An 11708-nucleotide genomic window follows, 5' to 3' on the forward strand; every position below is an offset into this window, starting at 1 on the left:
TACCCTCTAAGGTTGCCTTCAGCATTCAACAGTGGATGAACCGGCAGGAGGTTCAGTAATACACTGTTAGATAATGAGTTGCCATGGCAACATTTCTGCTTTCTGCCAAATTTTGGAGCTCAAGTTTAAAAGCTGATCTCAAACCATGGTCTTTTCCAAAAAAACCCTCTAAGCTCTTATTCTCTTATTAAAAAAAGCAAACACACAACCATATTCCTCTCAAAAAAATCCATCCCACATAAACAAAGGCAGACCCTTCTTGGACATTTACTTCCAGAGCCATTACTCCAGCTCTTCTGATCACAGTGTTGGCTTGTCTTATGTTAAAATACTGTATTTCCACTATGAATTTGTCTGACTTAAAATCAAGCACACAATATTTCTATACTTCTATTCAAGGATGTAGAAGATATGAATGACATTTCTTAGGCAAGTAGCAGAGTTTAAAAGGCAGTTCTTCTACTGTGGCTTTTCAAAGCACCTTTATTCACTGCCCTGTGCAGTCACCTGTGAAAATTAGCACACGTCAAAATAGAAATTTCAAAATAACCAAGTTCTTGGTTTCCTGGAAGTTCTGAAAAAGCAGCAGAAATGTTTGCCTTATTTTTTGGAGAGTGTGAAAAAAGTCTAGACATATCAAAAAGGTTTTATTAAAACAGAAGGTAAGGTAGTAAAGAGTTAAATTTATAATAGGGCTTGAATGTCATTCAGAAACTGCAGCAATGTCACGATTCTGGCATTATATCCAAGTGTTAAAGCATTTGAATTTGGGTTTCCATCTCCTACCTCTAAGTTCTCAAACAGCTAATACATATTTAAAATGCGCTGAAATGAAAAAAAGCCCAACAAACTGCAATGACTCAAAAACCCTAAAGAGAGAAAGAACGACAGGAGGTACAGTACGTAGGGGTTTTTTTTCTTATGAATGTCAATCTCTTTCCACTCGGTCTTCAAAAAGGGCTCGCATTTGGAATCAGCTAAAAATAAGAGAGACAGTTTAACAATCATTGGCACTTCAGATAAGAAAGATCTTCATCATCTTCAAAATCCCTCTTAGTGATGGATATGCCTATGGATTTTCTGAAAGTGTTCACTGTCAAGCAAATGCAATAATCCCTACATCAACTGGCAAGAAATCAGCAGACCAGAATTTCAATGCACAACTTGCTTTTTCATGCTAGAATGAAATGCCTGTGTAGCACCTTTGTACTGTCCAGCAGTTAGAGAACCCTGCAGCACAGACCAGTATCATGTCTTAGATGTGATAAGTAAAGGAGGCAATTGGTATTGTCCAAAAAGAGGAGCATAACTCAAAATTAATGTGATGACAAGTCTTCAAAAAGTCTGCGCTACTTCATTCAGAAGGCTTCTCAAAAGCAAAAATATACAGATTCTGAATCCAGCATTTACTCTTGCCTGTTTTTCTCATTCAGAACATGATGGTTCTGTATCACTAGAGTGTTTGTCTGCAGATAATGTCACTATATCAAAGTTATGTAATGGACTACAAATAAATTCAATTTAGTCACAACATGAATGGCGGAATCCCACAAAGCATAAAGAAGTTACCCTTAACAATTTCATGGTGTGGTATATAAAGCTTTCTCCAAAAGTTTTAGATCATTGAGATCTGTTTGATGCAAAAGCAAGGTAATAGAAACAAAAAATCATAAAACACAACAGGTCTGGCTGATTCATGCATAAAATACAAAACAGATTTGCCTCACAAAATAGTCTTAAAGAAGTACCTTGGTGAAATATCTTATTATAGGTGGCTTATTACACAAATAATATTGACTAAAAGCAGAATAATTGCTTTGTTGCATCTCTTCCTGCACTAAGTGCATGCATTATTATTGTGTGTACTTTCCTCAAACAAACAATCTCCTTCATAAGCTTCAAAAAAAAAATTCTTTTAAACTACTCAAATCATAAACCTCCTCTATTCTCTTTTGTGCTATGCTTTATACATGGGTCTTATTTGTACTTCCTATAATTATATGTCTGTACATCTGCAGATGTGTTTACTGTTAACAGATTATGGCGACACATTTGAATCGTTGGAGGAAAGTTCAAGGATAATGCTACACCCACACACAAGCAATACAAAAGAAGACTTTTTAAGACTCACAGTATTTCCTCTGCAGTAACTTTAAGAACTTATCCTGTCTTTAATACCTTAGTAAAAATCTTAGATACTCATAAATTCTAACAAAATAGTGGTGTCCACTCACAAGTTTCACTGGTTCCCACAAGTTTTTGAGCACATAAGGGCTTTATAAATTTGGATCAGAAAAGAAATTATTTAAAACCTCCCAAAATATATTCTGAAGTTCAATCTAAAAAGTCCTCATAGTGCTGTTTTAAAGATTAATTCCAGAAAAGAGATCAGTAGAAATTTTAGTTGTTTCATTCACAGCTTTTCAAAGCAAGATAAACTCCATCCTATCCCATAACGGAACTAAAATAGTGGTGTTTTAGAAAATGTCTCACCGATACTGTATATCAACGATTTTTTTATTTATTTTTTTTTTTTAGTACAAGCACAGAAATGTTTTTATGACTGTAAGTAACAAGAGCTGTACCATAAACCAGTCAAGAAAGAGAGTTGGACACTTACAGTTTTGTAGCACAGCTTCAGTAGCACAAATAATCACTTGAAACTGTGTATTCCTGACATTTCAAATTACGGTACAGCATCTGTAAACCAACAGTCCATGCTACGTAATTAAGAAATAAGAGATGTCTGGTAAGATTTATGGGTTGGGGAGAACCCAATAAAACCTAATAGGTTTTTGACAGGACTGGAAAAGAATGGACGAAACTTAATGACTATGCTGGTGAACCATATAATTTCCTGACTAAGGAATTTCTTTAAAAGTTTTTATATTGTATTTATTTGCTTTATAAACAAGCAATTCAGGAGACAATCTCAAAATGGAACTGTTTATATTAGTCAGGCTATTAGTGGAACTGCATGGTTTACATAACACAACACAGGAATTTCTACCTGGTTGTGTTCATATTCCTCTGATAAATTGCAGAGGTAGGAAATGTGTGTTCAGCTTAGGGGTAAATAATATATGAAAAAAATATCAAAACTGGCTTTGAAGAAAATCAGGAAGATAGAGAAAACAAATAATAAAATACCTTGAGCTAAAATAAATAAATAATCAAATAAGGAAAGACTTTAATCACTGTGGAACTCAGCACTGAATTCTTTATAGGAATGACAGGACAAACATACACCAAAAAAAAAAGAAGAAGAGAAAGTTTTGTTTTCAGAAGCTACCCTGTTAACAGAAAATATAACTTCAATATCATCTCTTTTACAGGGAAAGGGATGATCTATTTCAATTACTTTAAAGCTTGCTAAAGAAAACATAATGTAAAGGCAATTTTGCACTGACCTGGACTAGGTGTCTGAGATCTGCCCATTTCACTGAAAATTGAGATTGCAGCTTTGATCCATTTTACACTGCTGACAGTTATATTTGTTGATATTTCTTCTTAATTTCTATTTTCCAAGCATGTTCTTTAATCCTTGTGTTGAAACGATTTCAAACCTTTCTTGTAGCCCTTCTGGGAGGACCCACGCAGATTTTCTAATACACCTCATTCCCACTAAGCAGAGCCCATTTGCATGGTGATGGCTTCAGCTGCCACACCAACCATGTCCAATAGTTTGAAAAGTCTCTGAACTCTGTCCTTCAAATCCACATCCCTTCTTCTGAGAGACTCAGCTGGGAAGTGCCCTGCACTGCAAAGCTCTCTATGGGTGTTATGTGCTAACTCACAAAACCTGGGCTGGGCTGAGTATCAGCAGCAGTTGATCAACACTAATTAAAATTTGTAAAGACAAGGACAGACTTATTAGTTTTGCCTGGTTCCCTGTTCACTTTTGCATTTTGCTGCTGTATATCAGTATTACATGTGAATAACGTCTCCAAATTTCTGTGAACCGCTATAGAAACAACACGAAGTGAAGCTTATCCTTAAGTATGATAGTAGCACCAAGTAAAACTATTAGTTCCTACATGCTGAAAATTCAAATACTGCATTTGTACTAAATATATACTTCTTTGTCCTGCTTAAATACAGCCAGGCAATGAGCTTGCAGTTCAGTTTTCAGGAGGCAATCCCCTATGATAAAGCCTTCACGGAGCTTCTGCTAACACGTATAGCTGGAGATGCAGCTTTTTTTGTGGTTTAGCTCTCAGTCTTGCAAAAGCTGATTTGTGCATCTAGCTTAATGAGTTAATTACATGCTGGCAATGCACGATGTTTAGTATGGATAAATGTTTTTGCAGGATTGGAGAAGCCTCTTTTCCTCCCTCCCTGTGGTGGGGGAGCAAGGCCATTAAATATTTGCTGCAAAGGGCAAAAAACTAACAGGGCTGCTGCATTTCTACCACATTTGGGCTCCTGATAGGGAATGCTCTTAAGAGCCTAAAATCCTTTCGGACTGTGTGCCTCTGAACAGCTCCTGTCTCATGTCAGCTTCTGTCCCAGGAGCCCATGCTGACCCAAACACTGAAGAGTCACTTCTCTGCAGGGTCACCACACAGCAGGACCTTCCCACCTGACTAATTCTGTGCCTCAACTATTGTAGTTATTTTAGGGATCAAAAAACCCCAGAATCCAAGTTCTCTCTTTCACTTTCCCCACCAGGTTTCTCGTTCTGTTGCCTCTCCCAGGCTCCCCATAGAAATGCCCCAATTCCCCAGCACCATGAGGGTTCTGCAGGGCCTTCCCCACCCGTGTGTGCCATGGCTCAGGGCTGTCCTGTCCCCTCCGGGCTGCCCCAGGCCCGGCCGGACAGAGAGGGGCTCCTCAGCTGCTTGGGCTCTCTCAGACAGACTGAAAACATGCCGGGAAATGGCGTGGAGGGCTCTGCCAGACAGCGGGTCCCAGCCCAGCCTTTCTCCACTCAGCTGCTTCAGGCTGCAGGGGCCTGGCAGACTCCAGCCTCCAAGCTGTGAGGAGAACCGGCTCATGTCCAGCTCAGACATGTAATAAAAGCTAAAAGGGCAAACCTGGAGTCGTGCTAAAGAGTCGGTTAGCGATGTATGGTGAGAGCAAGTGGGATACGGACCAAAGAATCTTACCAAGATGGGACCAGAAATTATCAGGAAGCTGCAATTTGTCCTGAAGGATGCGAGCCTCGAAGAGGCCATGTTTTGACTTTACACTTTCTCTACTGCAGGAGGAGCAAAAATATTGTCCCGGTGTTTACAATATGTTATTAATTGCAGAATGTGTGCAATGTACACAAAATACAAAACTATATTGAGGAATTACAGATTATCAGATAATTATAATTCTTCTGTACTCTCAATTAATTCAATTTATTCAATTAATCCAAAGATCTGTGTGAAAATTAATAGATTAGAATTTTAAATATCTAAAACTGGACTAGATAAGAAAATGTGTCATTGTCATCCAGCTACATGTCTTTAAGTACTTTAATAAAGTCTGCAATTTTCATGCAGTTGAAAAGAACGTCAGAGAATCTACCATCACACAACACAGTACAAGTAAAAGCCAAGAACCACCATGTACTTGAAATAGTTTACTGTCTGAAATAAACTACATACCAAAATACTGAGGGAAAAGCTTCGTTTGTTTCTAAAGGAAGGAAGGATGGAGAGGTGATACGCAACACATTACATCAACTCATTAAGAGGACTCACCAGACTGCATAAGTAGATTTAGTTATATAAAAGTGATAGTCTTTGTTATAATAAAAATACTTTGTTAATCAAAATATTGGCAAAAATAAGATCCTCAAGTTAAAGAATTCCCTACTTCAGAGCTAGGTGAAAAGGCAACTTTAATTTTAAAGGTTGTTCCAGAAAGAAAATAATTCTTATGTTGGTATAAAAAACCCAGGCAGAATAAACTTCATCTTTTCAGTAAAGCTTCTTGGACTCTACCAAGTCTGTGAAAAGTATGTGATTAAGGATCCTAATATATAAATGATGTGACTCACAGAACAGATTTTTAGAATTTCTGTGTTGTTTCCTTTAGAGGATAAAATATGTTATTTTGCAAGAGGACTGTATGTCCTAGTAGTACAGTAATGCCTTTTCTGTAGCATGTTCTTGTTATTATGTGCGAGGTCTGCAAGCCAGAATGATTAGACTGTGTCAGGCAGAAAAACAATGAGCTGTGTTCCAGCATACGGAAAGCAATTTCAGAAAGAAAAAAAATACCTAAATGGATCAGCAAGAAGGAGTCATTAAGTAACAAGAGGCAAATAGCTTTTCTTTTCCCACTGGTTTCTCCCATAACATTTTCATTAACATGAACCATAAAATTATGAAATAAAGGATTAAAAAACATAAAAAAATCAACCCCTAACTGTGATTATAAGGCAATTGCATATCGAAGTCTTTTCTGTATGTTTCAACGTTTACCTGAATGTTGTATTTGAAAGCAGTGGAATTTGGTGGGTATATTTTTTCCTGTGATAATTTGACACTAACACCACTGCAATTACAGGCTTTATTCTTTAAAGTCAATTGTACTTTACACTAAAATGGTGATAGCGTTTAGTATTCCTAAATGTTCACTATATCAAGAAAGGGTAAAGCCATCAGCTCCTCACTAACAAGAGATATTATCAGTAACTTATTTTTAGGACACTCAGTAAGTCAAAATGCCAAACAATGTCACCCCAACTTAATCAAGCACCTTAAAATGTGTTTTAAAGAAAAGCAAAAGTACCTTATGAGCTCTGATGTTAAAATTGAGACCTCAAAATGATTTCATATAAACAGCCTTTTAAATTGACTTAATCAAAAAAGAGCATCTCTCTTGTTTGTGACATATGCTAAACTATATTAGTTAGATATTACCAATTTATTTCAGCAGAAGTTTTATTTCAGGAGGCTTGCTAGGCTTAATTTCTTCTAGAACAGCTCTCTGGTAGTGTATTTTCAATATGATTTAATTTATTACAACAGAGGTCTCTCTGCTATCTCAAGAATATCTATAGTTAATGTATGCAGCTGCAAGTATTTTCCTTAATCAAAGAGAAAAGGGCTACCTTCCATTGCCAGATCTCATCAGTACACATATCTCCATCAGTGATGGGCATTTATGTTCTGGTTCATCAACAGACCTTTCAGGAAATAGTGCTTCCTGATATTATCACAGAAGTACCAGAAAATCCTGCTGACCAGTACAGTACTGTAGACTTGCTGTCTTCCAGGCATGCAGGATAGACTATCTGCATCTCACTCAACCATTCAAAACTGAGCTGTAAACTTAAAATGGAATTGAAGATTTTGTCTTAAGGATTGCTTGTCTACAGTGTTTCACACAGAAGTTCTGATTGTTACACGTACAGAAAATCCTCTCACATCATTGATGTTTGGGATGGCACAAGTCACAATGAAATTCATGACCAAGATTAAGAGATATGGGATTGGATCAAATAAGACTATTGATGAAGTTTTGAAAAAATTAAAACAGCATAATCTACACTAAAACAAGAGATGTTATTCTCCATCACACCCCCACTATAGTCTGTAGCTGGATTTTATGCTAAACAATCAGATTTAATGTGTTGGGTTCTGTTCTTGTCTTTCTCTTTCAACAGGCTGTATTTCTCTCTTCCTTTGGGAATCTGTCATTAATAGGCTTTGCCTCAGAATATTGTATGTTATATTCAGTAATCTGTGCTTTCTGGAGGTTTCATGTTATTCCTCTCTCCCTGAAATTTGATATCCTTTGCAAATTTGATCACTATGTTGTTTAGCACCTTTTTATTATTAATGAATATCTATGAAAATAAAACATACTATATTTTACTATCAGTTCTCCAGTTTTCATCTTATGATACAGTACTCATGTACAAAATCTGTTTTTTCCCCAGAAAATTTCTTACACACCAAAATATAGATATTGAGCCTGTCTACTCTAAAAAGTGCAAACATGACAGAACCGAAGTTTTTTGCATGAGAAAGATAGGACTTGTACGGTTTAAATGTGTTTTTGTGGTTTTATATTCTGGGATAGCATCACAGAGTAAAAGTGCAGCCTTCAGGCACCTTGGCAGCTGACAACAGCTAGAGTCAGGCTGAACGACAATAACATTGTGATGTGAATCTGTATGGCTTTTTATAAAAGTAAAAATTGAGTTATTGTGTGCTTTAACAGGTGACACATCCAAAAGGATGCTGTTAGGATGCTGGGAGACAGCTTGCTGAAAAGGATATGGGTTTACAGCACTTTTTCAGATGAGCTTTAACTGTGGTGCTCATAATCGTATGATTTTAAAAAGTATTCTGTCCCTTCAATTCTTATGGCATCACAAAGGAGAGATCAAACATCTGGGAAAATTGATAGGAAAACTGATGGCAGCTGGGAGGGAAACTGAAGGTAGGAAAAAGGTTGATGGATTATTACTAGAAATACCCAACAATAACAACCTCAAACTTATTTGTCTTACTTGTAAAAAAATTGCATGCTTCCCTGTATTAATCTAAAGGTAAGCCAGATGGTATACAGAATGCCTCTTTCCACCCTTGAGATACAACAAGCCAGCTTGTGTGAACTTGAGTAAGTGTCTGTGTTTGAATCCATATGTGTACTGGAAGTTAGATAAGTCATTAAGGAGAAAGACTAAGTGACTGCCACAAACCTCTCAAACACCTGCCCCAAGGCAGGTCATCTTTCCATGAATAATTGAAACACTCTGTAACCTTTGATGTCAATGATTCACAGGAGATGCATGGCCACACGTTCTAAGGATTTTTTACTGACATATACAGTGCTTTTCATGAGCCTCAGAAGACATTTGTGGGATTAAGAACTAACTAAATCTAAGAATCATTACATTCTACAATGCACAGAAATACAACTGCCTCAAGGGGCTCCTTCTCCTGAAATTAAAGGCAGCATTTATTACTTTTTAAGAGACAATGAACAAGAGTCATATTCAAAAACTTACCAGAGAAGTCTGACCTTGGGCATAAGTCCTTATTCTGTCAAGGCTTTGAGACGGCATATGATACAGACCTATACTGACAAGTGTCAAATCTAAATACTAGGTTTTGTTGAGGGTATGCCAGATCCTTTCTGTAATGTTGAGGGCATGCCCATCCTTTATTATCCCATGATAATAATTGGTGGATAAATAAGGGTTGTTATTATCAGTGAACAAGCAGAAAATTCTAGTGTTTTCTACATGAACATAGCTGTCATGATCCTTTTACAGTGATGGAATATATTTCATCATATGCTAAGAATCAATGCTTGTTTTGATACAGTTGTTACAGGTAATAAGTTGCATCTACCGTTCTAATACTTATTAGGTGGGTAGTTGTCTTCTTTTACTCAGCACTCATTAGACCACATATGGAATACTACCAATTTTGCACACCCCTGCCCCAACAGCACAAGAAAGATACTGATGAACTGAAGTGAGCTCAGCAGAGGGTTGTCAAGATGGTTGGGGGATGAAGCACTTGATCAAAGAGTAAAGACTGAGGGAACAGGGCTTGTTCAGCCTGAAGAAGAGGCAGCTTCAGCAGCCTCCCAGTGCCTACAGGAAGGTCATCAAGAAGACTGAGCTAGGCTCTTCACAGAGCATGGTAGGAGGAGGAAACAGGCAGTAGGCATAAATTAAAACAGGGGAGATTCAGACCACTTGTAAGAAAATCTTTCTCACTATTAGGACAGTCAAACATCGGAACAGGTTTCCCAGAAGTGACTGATATCTCCATCCTAGAGGTTTTCAAAACAAAAGTAGATAAAACCTTGAGTTACCTGCTCTGACCTCGTACCTGGTCCTGTGTCTATCAGGAGGTTGGGCTAGAAAGCTCCTGAGGTCCCTGCCAACCGGAATTATTCGACGACGCTATAGCAGAAAAAGGTAAGGATATGCTTTTCTGTGACACAGCCTATTATATGTTTATATAAAACTATAAATAGTGTTGTTTTGAATATTTCCATAGCTCTCAACACTACATTTTCACCATCATGTTATGCAGGTAATTGTTTTCCCTTTTGATTCTGATGATTAGTAAAACAAAAAAGTTGTTTCCTAATTCACACAGGAAGGAGAGTAGAGTTAAGTTGACGGCATTTAATAAGGTAACAGTGCAGACAAACTTGTATTTACTTTGGTTTCTATTTGTAATAACTGCTTTTGCAAATTGGAAACACTACTATTAAAAAAGAGAATGCCATCTCTCAGTAAAATGGAATTAAGGAATACAACAGTTTGTATTTCACAGTGTATAACTAAATTTCCAAGTGCTTGGTTAGTACATTTTTTTTTTTTCCTGAGCCCTAATGAAGACAAACTATATTTAGATCATAGCTGCCTACCTAGTGTTCAAGGTTATTGCAATATGGGACTAATGTGTTCATTCATGCATGCATCTTGCTAATCACCTGTTCAGATCTGTTTTCTTACAATAGAAAGGTTTAGCTTACTTCAAACCCTATAGAAAACACTCTTGCAGAATATCATTAATGTCCTGTGAGAGAAGAATGAAAAACGTTTGTTTTGGAGTACCTGAACTAGTAGGATACTTCAAGAATAAGCCAACAAACAAACCTCTAAATAAATAATTTTTTTAAAAAAACAAATAAAAAACCCAACAGACCCTTTCTGACTAAGACCAGATACATTAGGATTCAACTTTGCACTTATTTCTCGGAGGTGTGACGTTTGTGTGCTACTCGGAGTTAATAGGGGAAAAGGGATGTTTCCTGCATTTCTAACACACAAGACATTTTTCCAAGTACTTTGTACAGTTTCCAGAAAACAACATATAAAATATTAATAACAATAACAACATATAAAATTAACAATGAACAACATATAAAATATTAATAAAAATAACAACATATAAAATTAACAATGAACAACATATAAAATATTAAATCAATTATACTGAAAACCAAGCTTGCTATCCTCGTCACACTGCAAAGATGTGGCATGTTATATGCAGAGTTTAGTGACGTCAACACATTTCTTTTATGGGTTCTTATTAACCACTAAGTAGCAGGGAGAGTGGTCAAGAAAGGCAACAAGACATCTTATACAAACTACATTAATGTAGTAAGAAAAAATATTTTAATATTAACACATTAATATTAATATTAACATATTTTAATGTTTGTAAGAAGAAATATTAAGTTTGATAAAGTGTTGTAACTAAAACAGATGAACTTTCAAGACACTGCTTTCTTACAGAAGGCAGCCTGTTACTGGTAGACTCATGCTTGAAGTTATGCTGAAACAGGTAGTAAGTACCCAGTGAGAGATTCAAATGAATAAAGTTACTTGCTTGAAATCTTTTGGGACAAAGGATTTAGAATACTGCATGTGATATATTTATTTTCTTCTACACATATAAAATTGATTGTATTAGAATAATATAGAATAATTTTATTGATCCCTCTGACCAAAATAAAGAGAGACTTTATCACTATATCATTCCTGAAGAGAACTTGAATTACTGGTTACTTATTTCTTGGTATTTGCAAGTGTTACTCTTCATAAGGGGCAGATTTTCTATAAGAGTAGTAGTTCTATATAACTTCTCTTCATAAAAATTCCATTACTTTATACATGTGCTATATCAAGAAGCTCTGCAGACTTCATAAGTAGCTGGAGAAGGAGCTGAGGAAAACCGCCTCCAGCATACCTTGTTCCAAGCTCTCACATCAGCTGGCAGAGATTTTGA

The sequence above is a fragment of the Antrostomus carolinensis genome, unplaced genomic scaffold (genome assembly GCF_000700745.2).
Source record: "Antrostomus carolinensis isolate BGI_N321 unplaced genomic scaffold, ASM70074v2 scaffold2623, whole genome shotgun sequence".
Lineage (NCBI taxonomy): Eukaryota > Metazoa > Chordata > Aves > Caprimulgiformes > Caprimulgidae > Antrostomus > Antrostomus carolinensis.